At 43.2% G+C, this 22,296-nt stretch overlaps 1 long non-coding RNA gene across 1 annotated transcript; it reads right to left on the bottom strand.

The window, feature by feature from the left end:
- Window positions 1-1,737: 1,737 nt before the first annotated feature.
- LOC149978290 (uncharacterized) lies at window positions 1,738-22,074 on the bottom strand. The gene is made up of 2 exons (XR_016486289.1): window positions 21,782-22,074; window positions 1,738-2,832 (listed from the first exon to the last, which is right to left on the bottom strand). It is a non-coding gene; the product is annotated as an uncharacterized LOC149978290 (long non-coding RNA).
- Between the last annotated feature and the right edge of the window lie 222 nt (window positions 22,075-22,296).

Consider the following 22,296-nt stretch of genomic DNA (forward strand, 5'->3'; position numbering starts at 1 on the left):
CCGAAACTAGATAAAGGGAAGTAAGAAGTAACCACTGTCTGATTTTGATATTTTGATCTTATGTGACAGCTGACAATTCTAATAAATTCAGATAAACTACTCTACTAGGTTGCCTTATAAGGTAACCTCAGCTTATTGATACACACATACATTGACATAGGTGATCATACCACTAGGGAGTGAACACATGTAAAAAATCAGCTGTGCCCTTAGGTCGGGTGCAGAACTGACTTGGAAACATGTGTGCTATGTTCCTGATTGTCAACCTCTGTCTGCAATTGCATTAATAAAGGTTTTGATTGATTTACTTAAAGAAGATATTGTCTGACTGCTGATTTCACCAATAAGCCAAAGATTGACAAGGAACCAACCCGGACTCTATTCCCCAGGTCGTTGCTGTAAATGAGAATGTGTTCTCAGTCAACTTAATTGGTCAAATAAGGGTACAAAAATAATCAAATAAATACCAATAAAACAATAGGCTATACAGTTTTGAAAATACTACACATCGAAACACAACTGACAGTTTTTTAGTAATTTATTATAGCCAGTTTGTAACTATGTTTCATTTCCCCGTGGGAGATTTCTTTCTCTCTCTCTTTCTAATCTCAGATCCGAACCAGCACATGTCTGTTTGGGTCTGTTTTACCACAGGTCTTTTCGGAATGGGTCTGACGGTCCTCTGGTCTATTCGGAACGGGTCTCCTTAAATGCTTAATTTATGCATGCTGGGTCGGGTGGGAAAGCCACGGATCCATTTCGGAACGGGTCAAACTTTTTGGAACCGGGAAGACCTCTACTTGAGGGGTCCCAGTGTTGATGGTCAGCATGGCGGAAGTGTTGTTGCTTACCCTCACAACCTGGGGGAGGCCCGTAATGAAGTCCAGGACCCAGTTGCAGAGGAAGGTGTTCAGTCCTAGGGTCCTTAGCTAAGTGAGGAGCTTGGAGGGTACTTTGGTGTTGAATGCTGAACTGTAGTCAATGAACAGCATTCTCACATAGGTGTCCCTCTTGTCCAGCTGAGATAGGGCAGTGTGGAGTGCAATCGAGATTGCATCATCTGTTAGGGCGGTATGTGAATTGGAGTGGGTCCAGTGTGTCTGGGATGATGTTATTGATGTGAGCCACGACCAGCCTTTCAAAGCATTTCATGGCTACAGATGTGAGTGCTATGGGGCGATAGTTATTTAGACAGGTTACCTTGGTGTTTTCGGACACAGGGACTATGGTGGTCTCCTTGAAACATATACAGTGGTTCATTTTAAAGTTTCATCATGCTGCAGTTTAGTGTGCTGAGGTCTGTTAGGCCAAGGTGAGCCGCGGTGCTTGACGTTAATGCTCATTTAAAACACCAGAGGGCGGCTTTGCGCACATCTACTCCATCTAGTCTTTTTTTTTAAATCATTTTTTAATTAATGATGTAAGATGTTGATGAACAAATACAGTATATGCTTATGTCTATTAGATATACAGTAGATACATCACTAACTGGCAAAAGGTTGTTTTGATTATTATGTGGATTATAATACATTTACATATTTGTAGGGGGTTGATGTGTTTTCAACAGGGCAAATCAGGTCTGTGATAGAGTTAGATATGTAAAACTTTCGTCTTATGTCAGGTGAACTGTTGTGTCCTCATCTTTTGGTCTGATCATTTCATTCAAGCATTTTAGTTATCAAAATAAATAGCAAAGAGAGCCTTAAACAATAATTAAACAATAAATGGACTGCAACATGTTGGGTAAAGCAATTGCAATCAGGAATGCATGCCACTGTTTTTAATCTTAGCTGTACTATTATTGTATTTGTTGCGTTTTCCCAAATGGTCCACATTTAAAAAAAAATGAATTTCCTTCTCCCTGCTGCCAATCGCAGTGCTCCGAAGCACCTCTCCCTCACATTACTCTATCAGATACAATGCATTCGGAAAGTATTCAGACCCCTACCCTTTTTTACACATTTTGTTACGTTACAGCCTTATTCTAAAATTGATTAAATTCATTTTTCCGTCATTAATCTACACACAATAACCCAAAAGGACAAATTGAAAACAGGTTTTTAGAATGTTTGCAAATGTATACATATATTTTTTTTATTGAAGTACCACATTTACATAAGTATTCAGACGCTTTACTCAGTACTTTGTTGAAGCACCTTTGGCAGTGATTACAGCCTCAAGTCTTCTTGGGTATGATGCTACAAGCTTGGCAGACCTAGACAAGAAGAGCTCAAGTGTAGAACTTCAGCAGTAATAAGCACAACATTCCAAAATGCAAATAGAGGGAAAACACTGTTCTCAAAAGTGCACTGCAAATGTGAGGGGTTTCATATGACAGAGATGGAAATATCCTTCAGAAATGTAGAAAGAGGGAAGCTGTAAAGACGCATCATCAAGCATGGGTTGTTAATATGACCAGGATTTTGTCTTTGGCTGCTGGACAACAAAGGAACGTTGAAAACATTAGAGAAAAACTGGTTTCAATGGCATATCAGGAAGTGTTTAGAAAATAATCTCCTTAACATTCCTATGGTCGGAATATGGTAAAACATGCCTCATAAAATTACAAAAAAACGTCAGGGTTTAAAAAACTACCTTTGTTGACATCCTCCTCTGACATTGCAAGGTGGGTGCAGTGTGCAACAAGCACCGGCCTTTATTTATCAGAAAGATAAAGGCTGTGTGCTTTAGGGTCATTGTCCTGTTGGAAGGTGAACCTTCGACCCAGTCTGAGGTCCTGGGTGCTCTGGAGCAGGTTTTCATCAAAGATCTCTCTGTACTTCGCTCCGTTCATCTTTGCCTTGATCCTGACTAGTCTCCCAGTCCCTGCCGCTGAAAAACATCCACACAGCATGATGGTGCTAGGTTACCTCCAGACATATTTCTGTTTTTATGTTTAATAAATCAGCAACATTTTCTAAAAACATGTTTGTGCTTTGTTATTATGGGGTACTGTCTGTAGATTGCTGAGTATTTTTTACTTTTTCTTTAATCATTTTTAAAATAAGTCTAAGGGTACGTTCCAGAGGCACTGTAGGTCTGGACATGACAGGTTGTAGCCAATATGCAAAGGATACCATCTACACTTCGAACTGGCTAATTGTTTATGTACATTTACAAATACGTATGTTTTTCTTAAAAGAATAGCTACTGTTTTTCTGTTTTCAAACCCAATTTCATTTTTTATTTTGGTTAATGGCCTTGGTGCCCTAGCAGATGGCCTTGGTGCCCTAGCAGATGGCCTTGGTGCCCTAGCAGATGGCCTTGGTGCCCTAGCAGATGGCCTTGGTGCCCTAGCAGATGGCCTTGGTGCCCTGGCAGATTGGGCACCCTTTGAAGGGCAAATGGTCTTGGCCCTAAAATCATGAAATTCGTTTGTATTCCAATAATAAACTCAGCAAAAAAGAAACGTCCCTTTTTCAGGACCCTGTCTTTCAAAGATAATTTGTAAAAATCCAAATAACTTCACAGATCTTCATTGTAAAGAGTTTAAACACTGTTTCCCATGCTTATTCAATGAACCATAAACAATTAATGAACATGCACCTGCGGAACGGTCGTTAAGACACTTACAGCTTACAGATGGTAGGGAATTAAGGTCACAGTTATGAAAACTTAGGACACGAAAGAGGCCTTTCTACTGACTCTGGAAAACGCCAAAAGAAAGATTTTAAGGGTCCCTGCTCATCTGTGTGAACGTGCCTTAGACATGCTGCAAGGAGGCATGAGAACTGCAGATGTGGCCAGGGCAATAAATTGCAATGTCCGTACTGTGAAACACCTAAGACAGCACTATAGGGAGACAGGAAGGACAGCTGATTGTTCTCACAGTGGCAGATTATTTGTAAGAACACCTGCACAGGATCAGTACATCCGAACATCACACCTGCGGGACAGGTACAGGATGGCAACAAAAACGGCGTGAGTTACGCCAGGAACGCACACGCCCTCCATCAGTGCTCAGACTGTCAGCAATAGGCTGAGAGAGGCTGGACTGAGGGATTGTAGGCTTGTTGTAAGGCAGGTCCTCACTAGACATCACCGGCAACAACGTTGCCTATGATCACTAACCCACCATCTCTGGCCCAGACAGGACTGGCAAAAAGTGCTCTTCACTGACGAGTCACGGTTTTGTCTCACCAGGGGCGATGGTCTGATTCGCGTTTATCGTCGAAGGAATGAGTGTTACACCAAGGCCTGTACTCTGGAGCGGGATCGGTTTGGAGGTGGAGGGTCCGTCATGGTCTGGGGCAGTGTGTCACAGCTCATCGGACTGAGCTTGTTGTCGTTGCAGGCAATCTCAACGCTGTGCGTTATAGGGAAGACATCCTCCTCCCTCATGTGGTACCCTTCCTGCAGGCTCATCCTGACATGACTCTCCAGCATGACAATGCCACTAGCCATACTGCTCGTTCTATGCATGATTTCCTGCAAGAGAGGAATGTCAGTGTTCTGCCATGACCAGCCAAGAGCCCGGAACTCAATCCCATTGAGCACATCTGGGACCTGTTGGATCGGATGGTGATGGCTAGGGCCATTCCACCCAGAAATGTCTGGGAACTTGCAGGTGCCTTGGTGGAAGAGTGGGGTAATATCTCACAGCAAGAACTGGCAAATTTGGTGCAGTTCATGAGGAGGAGATGCACTGCAGTACTTAATGCAGCTGGTGGCCACTCCAGATACTGACTGTTACTTTTGATTTTGACCCCCCCCCTTTTGTTTAGGGACACATTATTCCATTTCTGTAAGTCACATGTCTGTGGAACTTGTTCAGTTTATGTCTCAGTTGTTGAATCTTGTTATGTTCATACAAATATTTACACATGTTAAGTTTGCTGAAAATAAACCCAGTTGACAGTGAGAAGACGTTTATTTTTTTGTTGAGTTTAGGTCAGGCTGCCGAACAATTACACCTGGCCCACAGATGAGGCATCGCAAGCTGTGAACTCTACAGCATGCTTCAGACAACCGAGGTGAATGTGACTGATGGTAAAACTATAATTTATATAATTTATACTATAAACCTGAAGTTTCGCCTGATACGATTACTTTGCCTACTTTAAGTGTTGCCTTATATGTTGTTATGCGTGGCACCAAGATGGTTGTAGAGGGTGCAACAGCTCAGCACCTCAGGAGTAAACGCCAGTTGACTTTTCAAAGCCAATCATTCAGCTGATCATTCAACTCTGAATGATCGGCTATGAAAAGCCAACTGACATTTACTCCTGAGGTGTTGACCTGTTGCACCCTCTACAACCATCTTGGCCGTGTACTGTTATAATCTCCGGCACAGCCAGAAGAGGACTGGCCACCGTCAGAGCCTGGTTCCTCTCTAGGTTTCTTCCTAAGGTTCCTACCTTTCTAGGGAGTTTTTCCTAGCCACCGTGCTTCTACATCTGCATTGCTTGCTGTTTGGGGTTTTAGACTGGGTTTCTCTATAGCACTTTGTGACATTGGCTGATGTAAAAACGGCTTGATAAATACATTTGATTGATTGATTGAGTGACAACCTTATTTAACCAATTGTTATATTTTGAATGATGTGATAGGCATTTCACTGTATCATAGGCTAATTGAAAGAGGAATTTTGATAATATTATCGTTATATCAACACACTGCACTCCCGATAAATAAAGGAAAACTTGTCACTTTAATAATGTTTACATATTTTGGTATTAGTCATCTCACATGTACAGTGGAGGTGTGGCCATATACCACACCTCCACTGTATATACTGTATTATAAACTGGGTGGTTCGAGCCCTGAATGTTGATTGGCTGACATCTGTGGTATATCAGACCACGGGTATGACGGAACATTTGTTTTTACTGTTCTAATTACATTGGTAACCCGTTTATAATAGCAAGAAGGCACCTTGGGAAGTTTGTGGTATATGGCCAATATACCACGGCTAAGGGCTGTGTCCAGGCACTCAGCGTTGTGTCGTGCATGGGAACAGCCCTTAGCCGTGTAATATTGGCCATATACCACACCTCCTTGGGCCTTCTTACTTAATTCTATCCTATTCTACTGTATCTTAGTCTATGACGCTCTGACGTTGCTTGTCCAAATATTTATATATTCTTAATTCCATTCCTTTACTTTAGATTGTGTTCATTGTTAGATATTACTTGTTAGATATTACTGCACTGTTGGCGCTAGAAACACAAGCATTTTGCTACACCCGCCATAACATCTGCTAAACATGTGTATGTGACAAATAACATTTGATTGAAACAATTCTACATCGCTTTTGCATGCTCTTCTATGGGATAACTTGAAATAACATATGACATAGGTTAATAATGAAATAATCAAAACAAAATGTGATTATTTATTAGCCAATTGGTTATAGGTATTTTAGGCATATTATGTAAATTATAACTCATGTAAAACCATTGTCAAAAGCGCAGGAGATACTGTTACATGCACAGTAGGTCTAGATTATTTATGGGTTGATCATATAGAAATATAAAAACATTACTTCAACAAATCCAAAGCCTGTCTATGGCGCAGGAACAACTGGCTAGCTGCCTTTTTCTAGAATCAAGACACCTGCTGGTAACTCTTAACTGTTAGGACAGCACATGAGGTCTCTTAAATACCTGTCAACTAGGTGGAACTATTATGACTGGAGAGGCTTCTGGCATAGCGTCACGCATATCAAGTTAAGACATTAAGACTACTTAATTAAACAAATCAGAAAATATTTTCTATTTGAGATTCTTCAAAGTAGGCACCCTTTGCCTTGATGACACTCTTGGAAATCTCTCAAGCAGCTTCACCTGGAATGCTTTTCCAACAGTCTTGAAGGAATTCCCACATATGCTGAGCACTTGTTGGCTGCTTTTCCTTCACTCTGCCGTCCAATTCATCCCAAACCATCTCAATTGGGTTGAGGTCTGGTGATTGTGGAGGCCTGGTCATCTGATGCAGCACTCCATCACTCTCCTTGTTCAAATAGCCCTTACACAGCATGAAGGTGTGTTGGGTCATTGTCCTGATAGTCCCACTGAGCGCAAACCAGATGGGATGGCGTATCGCTGCAGAATGCTGTGGCAGCCATGCTGGTTAAGTGTGCCTTGAATTCTAAATAAATCACAGACAGTGTCACCAGCAAAGCACCCCCACACCATCACACCTCCTCCTCCATGCTACACCTACTCTGTGTCTAACAAAGACACAGCGGTTGGAACCAGAAATCTTACATTTGGACTCATCAAACTAAAGGACAGATTTCCCCCAGTCTAATGTCCATTGCTCGTGATTCTTGGCCAAGCAGGTTTATTCTTATTACTGGTGTCATTAAGTAGTGGTTTCCTTTTAGAAATTATATATAAAATTCAATTAAATCAAATCAAATGTTATTAGTCACATGCGCCAAATACTACAGTGAAATGCTTACTTACAAGCCCCTAACCAACAATGCAGTTGAAAAATACGAATAAGAATACGAATAAAAGGAACAAATAATTAAAGAGCAGCAGCAGAATAACAATAGCGAGACTATATACAGGGGGTAGCGGTAGAGAGTCAATGTGCGGGGGCACCGGTTAGTCGAGGTAATAGAGGTAATATATACACTGTCTTGCAAAAGTATTCACCCCCTCTTTGCATTTTTTCTATTTTGTTGCATTACAACCTGTAATTTAAATTGATTTTTATTTGGATTTCAGGTAATGGACATACACAAAACAGTCCAAATTGGTGAAGTGAAACTAAAAACATAACTTGTTTAAAGTTGAGTCTATGGGGGCGCTATTTCATTATTGGATAAAAAACGTGCCCGTTTTAAGCGCAATATTTTGTCACGAAAAGATGCTCGACTATGCATATAATTGACAGCTTTGGAAAGAAAACAGTCTGACGTTTCCAAAACTGCAAAGATATTATCTGTGAGTGCCACAGAACTCATGCTACAGGTGAAACCAAGATGAAACTTCAAACAGGAAATGAGCAGAATTTCTGAGGCTCTGTTTTCCATTGTCTCCTTATATGGCTGTGAATGCACCAGGAACCAGCCTGCCCTTTCCGTCGTTTCTTCAAGATGTCTGCAGCATTGTGACGTATTTGTAGGCATATCATTGGAAGATTGGCCATAAGAGACTACATTTTCCAGGGGTCCGCCCGGTGTCCTTTGTCTAAATTGGTGCGTAATCTTCAGCTGCGGGCATTTTCTCCTGGGATTCAGAACAGAAAGCAAACTTCCACGAACGATATATCATCGAAGAGATATGTGAAAAACACCTTGAGGATTGGTTCTAAACAACGTTTGCCATGTTTCAGTCGATATTATGGAGTTAATTTGGAAAAAAGTTTGGCGTTTTGATGACTGGATTTTCGGGTTTTTTTGGTAGTCAAACGTGACGCACCAAACGGAGCGATTTCTCCTAAACAAATAATCTTTCAGGAAAAACTGAACATTTGCTATCTAACAGAGTCTCCTCATTTAAAACATCTGAAGTTCTTCAAAGGTAAATTATTTTATTTGAATGCTTTTCTGGTTTTTGTGAAAATGTTGCCTGCTGAATGCTAACGCTAACGCTAAATGCTACGCTAGCTAGCTACTGTTACACAAATGATTGTTTTCCTATGGTTGAGAAGCGTATTTTGAAAATCTGAGATGACAGTGTTGTTAACAAAAGGCTAAGCTTGAGAGCTAGCATATTTATTTCATTTAATTTGCGATTTTCATGAATAGTTAACGTTGCGTTATGGTAATGAGCTTGAGGCTGTATTCACGATCTCGGATCCGGGATGGCTAAGTGCTAGAGGTTAAAAAAAATTGAAAAAATGAAAAACAGAAAAGTGGTGTGTGCATGTGTATTCACCCCCTTTGCTATGAAGCCCCTAAATATGATCTGGTGCAACCAATTACCTTCCGAAGTTACATAATTAGTTCAATAAAGTCCACCTGTGTGCAATCTAAATGTCACAAGATATGTCACATGATCTCAGTATATATACACATGTTCTGAAAGGCCCCAGAGTCTGCAAGACCACTAAGCAAGGGGCACCACCAAGCAAGCACCATGAAGACCAAGGAGCTCTCCAAACAGATCAGGGACAAAGTTGTGGAGAAGTATAGATCAGGTTGGGCTATAAAAAAATATCTGAAACTTTGAATATCCCACGGAGCACAATTACATCCATTATTAAAAAATAGAAAGAATATGGCACCACAACAAACCTGCCAAGAGAGGGCCACCCACCAAAACTCATGGACCAGGCAAGGAGGGCATTAACCAGAGAGGCAACAAAGAGACCAAAGATAAACCTGACGGAGACTGCAGAGCTCCACAGCGGAGATTGGAGTATCTGTCCATATGACCACTTTAAGCCGTACCCTCCACAGAGCTGGGCTTTATGGAAGAGTGGCCAGAAAAAAATAAGCAACACGTTTGGTGTTCGCCAAAGGCATGTGGGAGACTCCCCAAACATATGGAAGAAGGTACTCTGGTCAGATGAGACAAAAAAAATTGCTTTTTGGCCTTCAAGGAAAACGCTATATCTGGCGCAAACCAAACACTTCTCATCACTCCGAGAACACCATCCCCACAGTGAAGCATGGCGGTGGCAGCAAACTGCTGTGGGATGTTTTTCATTGGCAGGGACTGGGAAACTGGTCAGAATTGAAGGAATTATGGATGGCGCTAAATGTGCCAAACTTATAGAGACATATCCCAAGAGACTTGCAGCTGTAATTGCTGCAAAAGGTGGCTTTGGGTGGGGGGGGGGGGGGGGGGGGGGGGGTGAATAGTTATGCACGCCCGAGTTTTCTGTTTTTTTGTCTTGTTTCTTGTTTGTTTCACAATAAAAAAATAATTTGCATATTCAAAGTGGTAGGCATGTTGTGTAAATCAAATGATACAAACCTCCCAAAAATCTATTTTAATTCCAGGTTGTAAGGCAGCAAAATAGGAAAAATGCCAAGGTGGGTGAATAACTTCGCAAGCCACTGTACATGTAGGTAGAGTTATTGACTATGCACAAATCTTAACAGAGAGTAACAGCGGTGTAAAAGAGCATTGGGCAATGCAAATAGTTTAGGTAGCCATTTCATTACCTGTTCAGGAGTCTTATGGCTTGGGGTTAGAAGATGTTTAGAAGCCTCTTGGACCTAGACTTTGCGCTCCGGTAGCGCTTGCCGTGGGGTAGCAGAGAGAACAGTCTATGACTATGGTGGCTGGAGTTTTTGACCATTTTTAGGGCCTTCCTCTGACACAGCCTGGTATAGAGGTCCTGGGTGGCAGGAAGCTTTTCCCCAATGATGTACTGGGCCGTACGCACTACCCTCTGTAGTGCCATGCAGTCAGAGGCAGAGCAGTTGCCATACCAGGCAGTGGTGCTCTCGATGGTGCTGTTGTAGAACCTTTTGAGGATCTGAGGACCCAAGCCAAGTCTTTTCAGTCTCCTGAGGGGGAATAGGTTTTGTCATGCCCTCGTCACGACTGTCTTGGTGTGCTTGGACCATGTTAGCTTGTTGATGATGTGGACACCAAGGATCTTGAACCTGCTCCACTCCAGACCCGCCAATGAGAGGGGCATGGGGGGCATGCTCTGTCCTCCTTTTCTTGTAGTCCACAATCATCTCCTTTGTCCTGATCACGTTGAGGTTGTTGTCCTGGCACCACCTGGCCAGGTCTCTGACCTCCTCCCTATAGGCTGTCTTGTCATTGTTGGTGTTCAGGCCTACCACTGTTGTGTCATCTGAAAACGTAATGATGGTGTTGGAGTCGTGCCTGGCCGTGCAGTTACGAGTGAACAGAGAGTACAGGAGGGGACTAAGCATGCACCCCTGAGGGGCCCCTGTGTTGAGGATCAGCGTGTCGGATGTGTTGTTCCCTATCCTTACCACTTGGGGGGGGGGGCCCGTCAGGATGTCCAGTATCCAGTTGCAGAGGGTTGTGTTTAGTCCCAGGGTCCTTAGTTTATTGATGAGCTTTGAGGGCACTATTGTGTTGAAAGCTGAGCTGTAGTCAATGTTCCTTTTGTCCAGGTGGGAAAGGGCAGTGTGGATGCAATCTCTACTGCACTCATCTATGGATCTGTTAGGGCGGTATGCAAATTGAAGTGGGTCTAGGGTTTCTGGGATAATGGTGTTGATGTGAGCCATGACAAGCATTTTAAAGCACTTCATGGCTACAGACGTGAGTGCTACAGGTCAGTAGTCATTTAGGAAGGTTACCTTAGTGTTCTTGGGCACAGGGACTGTGGTCTGCTTACAACATGTTGGTATTACAGACTTGGACAGGGAGAGGTTGAAAATGTCTGTGAAGACACTTGCCAGTTGGTCAGCGCATGCTCGCAGAACACATCCTGGTAATCCGTTTGGCCCTGAATGTTGACCTGTTTAAAGGTCTTGCTCACTTTGGCTGTGGAGAACGTGATCACACAGTCATCTAGAACAGCTGGTCCTCTCATCCATGTTTCAGTGTTATTTGCCTCGAAGCGAGCAGAGAAGTAGTTTAGCTCGTCTGGTAGGCTCGTGTCACAGGGCAGCTCTCGGCTGTGCTTCCCTTTGTAGTCTGTAATGGTTTGCAAGCCCTGCCACATCCGACGAGCATCAGAGCCGGTGTAGTATGATTCGATCTTGGTCCTGTATTGATGCCTTGCCTGTTTGATGGTTCGTCGGAGGGCATAGCAGGATTTCTTATTAGCTTCCGGGTTAGAGTCCCGCTCCTTGAAAGCGGCAGCTATGACCATGAAGGCCTGATTCACACAATTTGCTCTGAACAGTTGATGTTGAGATGCATCTATTAATTGAACTCTTTAAGGCATATATTTGGGCTGCAATTTCTGGGGCTGGTAACTCTAGTGACCTTATCCTCTACAGCAGAGGTAACTCTGGGTCTTCCTTTCCTGTGGGGGTCCTCCTGAGAGCCAGTTTCATCATAGCGCTTGATGTTTTTTGTGACTGCACTTGAAGAAACTTTCAAAGTTCTTGAAATTACCTTAAAACCTGTTGGTGCCAGGAGTTCCTCTGTAGGAACACCCTCCCCCCCGTTCAGCTCAAACGGTGGCGCATGGAACGCAAAAATATTCTTAAAAATATTTAACCTCCACACATTATTAAGTCCAATAGCTCAAATGAAAGATAAACACCTTGTTCATCTACCCAGCATGTCAGATTTTTAAAATGTTTTACGGCGAAAACACACCACACATTTATATTAGACCACCACCGAAACAAAGACAAGCGGCAGCCATTTTGTCCCAGAAAATATAAAATTATAAAAGCAGGATTAAAAAATAAATCGCTCACTAACCTTTTGAAAATCTTCATCAGATGACAGTGATAGGACATGTTACACAGTACATTTTTTTTTTTTTCAATAATATGCCATATATATCCATAAATGTCCATTTACAGTGTACTCATGTTCAGAAATTACTCAAAAATGCCCGCAGGAAACCTAGGTAGCTCGGCAAGATAACGTAAATAGACATCATAAACTTTGGCTAAATATACATGTTCTACATATAGTTAGAAAGATACACTGCTTCTTTATGCAACCGCTGTGTTAGATTTATTTTTAACGTTACAGAAATCGCACACTATTTCATATGCTGAGGCAGCGCTCAGTTCCAAGCTACATTTCCACGTAATGTTGGAGTCAACAGAAACACAGATTTAAGCATAAATATTCCCTTACCTTCGATGGTCTTCGTTCAGAATGTTCTGGAAGGGTTCATACTTACCCAATACATCGTTTGGTTTCAAGTCTTGCGTCTTTGTATTAGCTACTGCTAATAACATCAGCTGAAATGCACCCAAAACGTCCTCCGGTCCGGATAAGTTGCGCATCAAAACTTCAAAATTACACATTATATGTCGACTAAACAGGTCAAACTAAGTGCAGAAGCAAGCTTTATGATGTTTTAGACGTGCAAAACAAACTTCAATTCAACCGGGCATCGTTTGCTCTTCCCAGGAGTGCTGGCACAAAGGAATGGCTGTGACCAATTCGCGCCCTGACGCACAGGTTTTTTTATCGCGACACTTACTCCAACCACTCCTGTAGGGCCAATTCTCGCGCGATTTGAACGATTGAACGCTCCAAAGAAAGAGGACATCTAGTGGAAGAGATGGAAATTGTCCCCAGATCCATAAGTGGTCGGGAAGGGTGGGGGCATGACGTCAAAGTTGCTCCAACTTTCATGGCCACAAAAACTAGTTTGGAAGAATGCATGCCCTGTGAGTTCTGCTATACTTACAGACATAATTCCAACGGTTTTAGAAGCTTTAGAGTGTTTTCTATCCAATAATAATTATTATATGCATATATTAGCAATTTTTAATATTTTTTTTTTTCAGTTTACTAGGGGTACCCAATTTCTCCAAAGGGGGCGTAAATCTGCCTGGCATCAACAGGTTAATGTCTTAAAGTAATGATGGTCCATCGTTTCATTTTGCTTATTTGAGCTGTTGATATAATATGGACTTGGTCTTTAACTAAATAGGGCTATATTCTGTATACCACCCCTACCTTGTCACAACACAACTGATTGGCTCAAACACATTAAGAAGTAAAGAAATTCCACAAGGCACACCTGTTAATTGAAATGCTTTCCAGGTGACTACCTCATGAAGCTGGTTGAGAGTGCCAATAGTGTGCAAATCTGTCATCAAGGCTACTTTGAAGAATCTCAAATATAAAATATATTTGGATTTGTTTAACACTTTTTTGGTTACTACATTATTACGTATGTTATTTCATAGTTTTGATGTATTCACTAGTATTCTACAATGAAGAAAATAGTACAAATGAATAAACTCATTCAAGGGTTTATGTGTGTCCAAAGTTATGACTGGTACTGTCTATATGGATGATTTAGAAAGCCAGGCACGTTTAGCAGTCAGGCTATTGATTATGGACCTAATTAAGTGGGTGTTTCCTCTGTCCTCAATTTTCGCTAATTTGAACATAGCAACATATAGGGAATTCGGCTGAGCGTCTCACTCGTTTGTGGCTTTCGTTCAAAATAAGTTAGATTATAATGCAATGTTAAAGGCACATTCTTTCTGACCGTCTTCAGCATATGCGGTCTCTCTCTTGCTCCAGCTCATTAAGTTTGAAATATTATGTGGATTATAATAAATTGACATATTTGTAGGGGTTGGTGCATTTTTTGTTAGGGCAAGTCAGGTCTGTGATATTGAGTTAGAAATGTAAAACTTTGGAGGAATGTAATACATTACAAGTTTGCGCTTTTTGGCCATTAGTCCATTAGTGGCCATTAGACTTTACAAAAGGACTAAACTCTGACTGACCACAGCACGTATCCGTAGTCTAAACTGTGGCACAAATTGGGGGATTTTTGACACCAAGCCGAGCTTTTGGAATAAATTAAGGTGTGAATGGAGGTGTGAATGGAAGTGTGAATGTGTCTGTCCGAGATTCTCTCTCTAGCACTAGAGTCCTGCATTGGGCAAAAAAAATCAGCTACTGTGAAAGAATACTTGTGGATATTGTTGGTTTCCTCTTTCGCTTGAAGAGGCCACACTCGCCTTGGAGGCAAGCAAACAGCCTGCTCTTCACCTGGTAATTATGTGGTTTCAAAGGATTAAGTGTCACCTACAGATGGATTTGTGGTGTCAGAGAGAAGCCAGCTGCGAGCCTGTGACCAGGCACGGTGGATGACATCTTTTTCCTGCACAGCATTTTGAAGAAATCGGAGTGACAAATGGATTGTTTTTGAAGTTATTGTTTTAGTAGCTTTATTTGTTGGCTAATATCAGAAGGATCTTTCAAAGCGATTTGAGTTGTCAATGTGCCACATTGCATTGTGAAAATAAAAATATATAATTCTTAATTTATGGCATGGTTTCTTTTTAGCCAAATGTTGAAAAGAAATGTAGGTAATGAGGAATAATAGCCTACTGTCTGTAGTGATAAAAACAATTGGGCTGAATACATGTATGTATTTATGGCCGCCTCGCTTCGCGTTCCTAGGAAATTATGCAGTATTTTGTTTTTTTTACGTTTTATTTCTTACATTAGTACCCCAGGTAATCTGAGGTTTCATTACATACAGTCGGGAGGAACTACTGAATATAAGAGCAACGTCAACTCACCATCATTACGACCAGGAATACGACTTTCCCAAAGCGGATCCTGTGTTTTGCCCACCACCTAGGACAATGGATCGGATCCCAGCCGGCGAACCAAAACAACGTCGCCGTAAAAGGGGCAGATGAAGCGGTCTTCTGGTCAGGCTCCGGAGACGGGTACATCGCTCACCACTCCCTAGCATACTACTCGCCAATGTCCAGTCTCTTGACAACAAGGTAGATGAAATCCGAGCAAGGGTAGCATTCTAGAGAGACATCAGAGACTGTAACGTTCTTTGCTTCACGGAAACATGGCTCACTCGAGAAAAGCTATCAGAGTTGGTACAGCCAGCTTGTTTCTTCACGCATCACGCCGACAGAAACAAGCATCTTTCTGGTAAGAAGAACTGTGTCACTGTGATTCTGTGATTCAAACAGTTTTAGAAACTTAAGAGTGTTTTCTATCCACATCTACTAATAATATGCAGATCTTATCTTCTGGGGATGAGTAGCAGGCAGTTGAATTTGGGCATGCATTTCATCCGGACGTGAAAATACTGCCCCCTGTCACCAAGAAGTTTTAATGCGAGTGTAGCGAAATGCTTGTGCTTCTAGTTCCGAAAATAGTGATATATTTTTTACATCAATTTTCCATTATTAAAGTGGCTGGAGTTCAGTCAGTATGTTGGCAGTAGCCACTCAATGTTAGTGGTGACTGTTTAACAGTCTGATGGCCTTGAGATAGAAGTCATTTTTCAGTCTCTCGGTTCCTGCTTTGATGCACCTGTACTGATGATCTTTATGGCCTTCCTGTGACATCGGGTGGTGTAGGTGTCCTGGAGGGCAGGTAGTTTGTGCAGACCTCACTACCCTCTGGAGAGCCTTGCGATGGTGGGCGGAGCAGTTGCCATACCAGGCGGTGATATAGCCCGACAGGATGTGAGCAATTTTGGTGACAAGTCGAATATCTTCAGCCTCCTGTGGTTGAAGAGGCGCTGCTGCGTCTTCTTCACCACGCTGTCTGTGTGGGTGGATCAATTCAGTTTGTCTGTGATGTGTACGCCGACTTTCTACCCTCTCCACTACTGTCCCGTCGTTGTGGATAGGGGGGTGCTCCCTCTGCTGTGTCCTGAAGTTCACGATCATCTCCTTTGTTTTGTTGACATTGAGTGTGAGGTCATTTTCCAGACACCACACTCCGAGGGCCCTCACCTCCTCCCTGTAGGCCATCTAGTCGTTGTTGGAAATCAAGCCTACCACTGTAGTGTCGTCCGCAAAGTTGATGATTGAGTTGGAGGCGTGCATGGCCGCGCAGTCGCGGGTGAACAGGGAGTACAGGAGAGGGCTCAGAACGCACCCTTGTGGGGCCCCAGTGTTGAGGATCAGCGAGGTGGAGATGTTGTTACCTACCCTCACCACCTGAGGGCGGCACGTCAGGAAGTCCAGTAACCAGTTGCACAGGGCGGGGTCGAGACCCAGGGTCTCAAGCTTAATGATGATTTTGGAGGGTACTATGGTGTTAAATGCTGAGCTGTAGTCGATGAACAGCATTCTCACATAGGTATTCCTCTTGTCCAGATGGGTTAGGGCAGTGTGGTTGCGATTGCGTTGTCTGTGGACCTATTGGGGTGGTAAGCAAATTGGAGTGGGTCTAGGGTGTCAGGTAGGATGGAGGTGATATGGTTCTTGTCTCTCAAAGCACTTCATGATGACGGAAGTGAGTGCTACGGGGCGGTAGTCGTTTAGCTCAGTTACCTTAGCTTTCTTGGGAACAGGGACAATGGTGGCCCTCTTGAAGCATGTAGGGAGAGCAGACTGGGATAAGGATTGATTGAAAATGTCCGTAAACACACCAGCCAGCTGGTCTGCGCATGCTCTGAGGACGCGACTGGGGATGCTGTCTGGGCCTGCAGCCTTGCGAGGGTTAACACGTTTAAATGTTTTATTCACGTCTGCTGCAGTGAAGGAGAGTCCGCAGGTTTTGGTTGCGGGCCGTGTCAGTGGCACTGTATTGTCCTCAAAGCGGGCAAAAAAGTTATTTAGTCTGCCTGGGAGCAAGACATCCTGGTCCGTGATGGGGCTGGTTTTCTTTTTGTAATCCATGATTGACTGTAGACCCTGCCACATACCTCTTGTGTCTAAGCCGTTGATTTGTGACTCTACTTTGTCTCTATACTGACGCTTAGCTTGTTTGATTGCCTTGCGGAGGGAATAGCTACATAGCTGTTTGTATTCGATCACCTTGCCCTGGTTAAAAGCAGTGGTTTCAGTTTCGCGCGAATGCTGCCATCAATCCACGGTGTCTGGTTTGAGAATGTTTTAATCGTTGCTATGGGAACGACATTGTCAATGCACTTTCTAATGAACTCGCTCACCGAATCAGCGTATTCGTCAATGTTGTTGTTGGAAGCAACGCGGAACATATCCCAGTCCACGTTTCTGTCTGTAGGCAGGGAGCAACAAAATGGAGTCGTGGTCATTTTTTCTGAAAGGAGGGCGGGGGAGGGCCTTATATGCGTTGCGGAAGTTAGAATAGCAATGATCCAAGGTTTTACCAGCCCTGGTTGCGCAATCGATATGCTGATACAATTTAGGGAGTCTTGTTTTCAGATTAGCCTTGTTAAAATCCCCAGCTATAATGAATGCAGCCTCAGGATATGTGGTTTCCAGTTTGCAAAGAGTCAAATGAAGTTCGTTTAGGGCCATCGATGTGTCTGCTTGGGGGGGGGGGGGGAATATATATGACTGTGATTATAATCGAAGAGAATTCCCTTGGTAGATAATGTGGTTGACATTTGATTGTGAGGAATTCTAAGTCAGGTGAACAGAAGGACTTGAGTTCCTGTATGTTGTTGTGATCACACCACGTCTCGTTAATCATAAGGCATACCCCACCACCCCTCTTCTTACCAGAAAGATGCTTGTTTCTGTCGGCGCGATGCGTGAAGAAACCAGCTGGCTGCACCGATTCCGTTAGCGTCTCTCGAGTGAGCCATGTTTCCTTGAAGCAAAGAACGTTACAGTCTCTGATGTCTCTCTGGAATGCTACCCTTGCTCGGATTTCATCATCCTTGTTGTCAAGAGACTGGACATTGGCGAGTAGTATGCTAGGGAGTGGTGCACGATGTGCCCGTCTCCGGAGCCTGACCAGAAGAACGCTTCGTTTGCCTCTTTTACGACGTCGTTGTTTTGGGTCGCAGGCTGGGATCCATTCCATTGTCCTGGGTGGAAGGCAGAACACAGGATCCGCTTCGCGAAAGTCATATTCCTGGTCGTACTGATGGTGAGTTGACGTTGCTCTTATATTCAGTAGTTCTTTCCGACTGTATGTAATGAAACCTACGATTACCTGGGGTACCAATGTAAGAAATAACATGTAAAAAAACAAAATACTGCATAGTTTCCTAGGAACGTGAAGCGAGGCGGCCATCTCTGTCGGCACCGGAGGTAGTGTGAATCCCGGAACATGAAGAATCCCGGAACATGTTTCAGTATGTGATAGCAAAACAGTCCTGTAGTTTAGCATCTGCTTCATCTGACCACTTTTTTTATAGACCGCTTCACTGGTGCTTCCTGCTTTAATCTTTGCTTGTAAGCATGAATCAGGAGGATTTGTGGTGGGATTTACCAAATGAAGGGTGAAGGAAAGCTTTGTACGCGCCTCTGTGTGTGGAGTACAGGTGATCTAGAATTTTTTTCCCTCTGGTTGCACATTTAACATTGATAGAGATTTGGTAGAACTGATTTAAGTTTCCCTGAATTAAAGTCTCCGGCCACCAGGAGCGCCGCCTCTGGGTGAGTGGTTTCCTGTTTGCTTATTTCCATATACAGCTGACTGAGTGCGGTCTTAGTGCCAGCATCTGTCTGTGGTGGTAAATAAACAGCTACGAAAAGTATAACTGAAAACTCTCTAGGCAAGTAGTGTGACCTGCAATTTATCACAATATACTGTACTTCAGGCGAGCAAAATCTAGAGACTTCCTTAGATTTCCTGCACCAGCTGTTGTTTAAAAATATGCACAGACCGCCCCCCTTCATCTTACCAGAGTGTGCTGTTCTATCTTGCCGGTGCAGCATATATCCTGCTAGCTGAATGTCCATGTCGTCATTCAGCCACGATTCCGTGAAACATAGGATATTACAGTTTTTGTTGTCCCGTTGGTAGGATATTCGTGATCGTACCTTGTCTAATTTATTGTCCAATGATTGCACGTTGGCGAGTAATATTGACAGTAATGTCAGCTTTCCCACTCCCCTTCTGTGGGTCCTCAAGACGCATCCTGCTCTGTGTTCCCTGTACCTGCATTTCTTCCTCTTGCAAATAAGTGGGATGTTGGCCTTGTCGGGTGTTTGGAGAATGTCCTGTGCCTCCTGCTTGTTGAAGAAAACATCTTTGTCTAATCTGAGGTGAGTGATCGCTGTCCTGATATCCAGAAGCTTTTTTTTGCTGTAAAATACAGTTGCAGAACATTATGTACAAAATAAGTTACAAATAATGCGAAAAACATACACATAATAGCACAATTGGTTGGGCACCCGTAAAACTGCTGCCATTTCTTCCGGTGCCATTTTAGTGTATGTAAACTTCTGACCCTGTCACGCCCTGACCTTAGTTATCTTTGTTTTCTTTATTATTTTGGTTAGGTCAGGGTGTGACAAGGGGTGGTTTGTTGTGTTTTTGTCCTGTCTAGGGTTTTTGTATGTTGATGGGGTTGTTAACTAGTCTAGGTGTTTTGTCTGTCTATAGTTGCCAAGATTGGTTCTCAATTAGAGGCAGCTGTTTATCGTTGTCTCTGATTGGGAACCATATTTAGGCAGCCATATTCCTTGGGTAATTCGTGGGTGATTGTCTATGTACTAGTTGCCTGTGTCTGCACTTATTCTATGTAGCTGGCACGGTTGTTCTTTTTGTTTGTCTTTGTATAGTTCAGTGTTCTTCCTTCATTAAAGAAGATGTATTCAAATCACGCTGCGCCTTGGTCTCCTCACTACGACGATCGTGACAGACCCACTGGAATTGTGATACAGTGAATTATAAATGAAATATTCTTTCTGTAAACAATTGTTGGAAAAATGTACTTGTGTCATGCACAAAGTTGATGTCCTAACTGAAAAACTCAACTCTGGACCTCAAACCATTGTTCCCCTCTAATCAGGCACTGATTTAGTAAATAATTTGTGTTTTGACCCAAGGACAGGGGGAGGTCAACACTGTGTGGGGTCAAAATGACCTAACCCTCCCCGCTGTCCTCGGGTCATTTGACCCGACACTACAGAAGTCTCTAGCCCTCCTGGTTTTCTGTTCTACCTGATAATTAATTATCCAAAATAATTACTAAATCAGTGCCTGATTAGAAGGGAACAATGGTTTAAGGTCCAGAGTTGAGTTTGAAGGCTCTAGTGTATCTCATATCAGTAAGGAAATGTACATTATCTTGTGACACTGACAATGCAGTCATACATGACTACATAACCACATTGTGGGAGGTTTTTTTCATTACTTTAGTTACACACAGGCAGACAGAAACAGAACTCTGGCCACTCTATGAAACAAACACTTCCTCTTCTCTAACCAATACTACTGCACTCTCCCCCCCCCCCCCCCCCCCCCCCCCCCCCCCCCCCCCCCAACACCCCTTCAGTGCCTAGTTGGCAAGGTGATAAAATCTACTGTTCTGCCTTTCACATACAGGCCCAACAGAAACAGACCTCTGGTCACTCTATGAACAAACAACTTTCTCTTCTCTAACCAATATTCCTGCTCTCTCTCTCTCTCGCTCTCTCTCTCTCTCTCTCTCTCTCTCTCTCGCTCTCTCTCTGCGCCCCCAACACCCCTCAGTGGCCAAGCCGGAAAGGTGGACAAATCTGCCGTTCTGCCCTTGAGCAAGGCAGTTACCCCCAACAACAACTGCTCTGATTCAGAGGGGTTGGTATAAATGCAGAAGACACATTTCGGTTGAATGCATTCATTTTGGTTGAAGTGCAACTGACTTGGTATCCCTTTTCTCATTCCTTCGCCTCTTCCCACCCACCTTACTCTTCAAGCTTGACCTATATTTCACAGGGATTCACTGGATTGGGTGGAACACTGTTGCTCTCGGAAGCTCCCCGCCCTGAGAGATGCCAGTGTGTTCTCCTCCCAGATTGGAAGGGGGAGGGTCTTTAATAATTAAAATACAGACAAACAGAAACACAACAGGAGCCAAACAGAACAGCAGCCTATAGCCACAGGACCAACAGCAGCATGGCACCATGCTATTGTGTTCTCTCTTTCCAACATCTGCCTGCCTCTGCCGGAAGTGTTAGCCCACTCAGCATTTTGTTGCATTATGAATCGCTGTAGTAATTGTTTCATTAGGAACACATCCTCATTAGGTTTTCACTCTCCAGATAAACACATCCGCTCCACAGTAGATCATGTGAATGCTCTAGGGATGTGTGTGCATGCCCTGCAGATATAAAATGTGCCTGTTTGCGTGTGTATGTTGTTTTGGAGACTAGTAAAGTGTATGTGTGTTATGGCCAAGGTTAACCAGCTCTGACATTATTATCACTGTTGTGGCTCAGCTAAACAAACTGTCTGAGCTTCTGTTTTAATAACCAGCTCTGAGCGCACACACACACACACACACACACCAAACACACACCCCAAACACACACACAAAACACACACACACACACACACACACACACACACAGATTAGTTAGTGTTTGTATAAGCCTCACCCTGTAGCATCCCAGGGTGTTGGAGCACTTCAGGGTAGAGCACAAGGGAAAAGCAGAAAGGTTTTGTCCATTTTCTCTTTAATCTCTTAGTGTTGGATCCTTTAGAGAGAGTGCGAACCCTCCCATTACCATAGTTGCCCTGACAAGGATAGCTTGCCTGAGGGGGAGCGTTTCAAATATGCAAATACATTTTCTCACCCCACAGAGGGAAGAAAAAAATTGAGGCTGTTCCAAACGTTTGGCTGACTAGTCTCATCGTCATGGTGACTGTCAGGCTATGACTAGGCAATATCAAACTATCCAGAATTCTCTGAAAAACAGTCACCGTTACAACGCTATGGTAACAGGAACTAGGAACCTTTCGACATTGTTGGAGTGTTAAGCAATTGGATGATGATGAAATGTTTTTCAAAGTGTTTGATTTTAGGAGAATCTCTGAATTCTTAGAATGTCTATTCATTCAAAAAAGCTACAACTTCTAGATAAGTGAAAAGTTATTTTGGACAAAGAGGAAA

The sequence above is a fragment of the Oncorhynchus mykiss genome, chromosome 14 (genome assembly GCF_057628025.1).
Source record: "Oncorhynchus mykiss isolate SJ-2025 chromosome 14, ASM5762802v1, whole genome shotgun sequence".
NCBI classification, from domain to species: domain Eukaryota; kingdom Metazoa; phylum Chordata; class Actinopteri; order Salmoniformes; family Salmonidae; genus Oncorhynchus; species Oncorhynchus mykiss.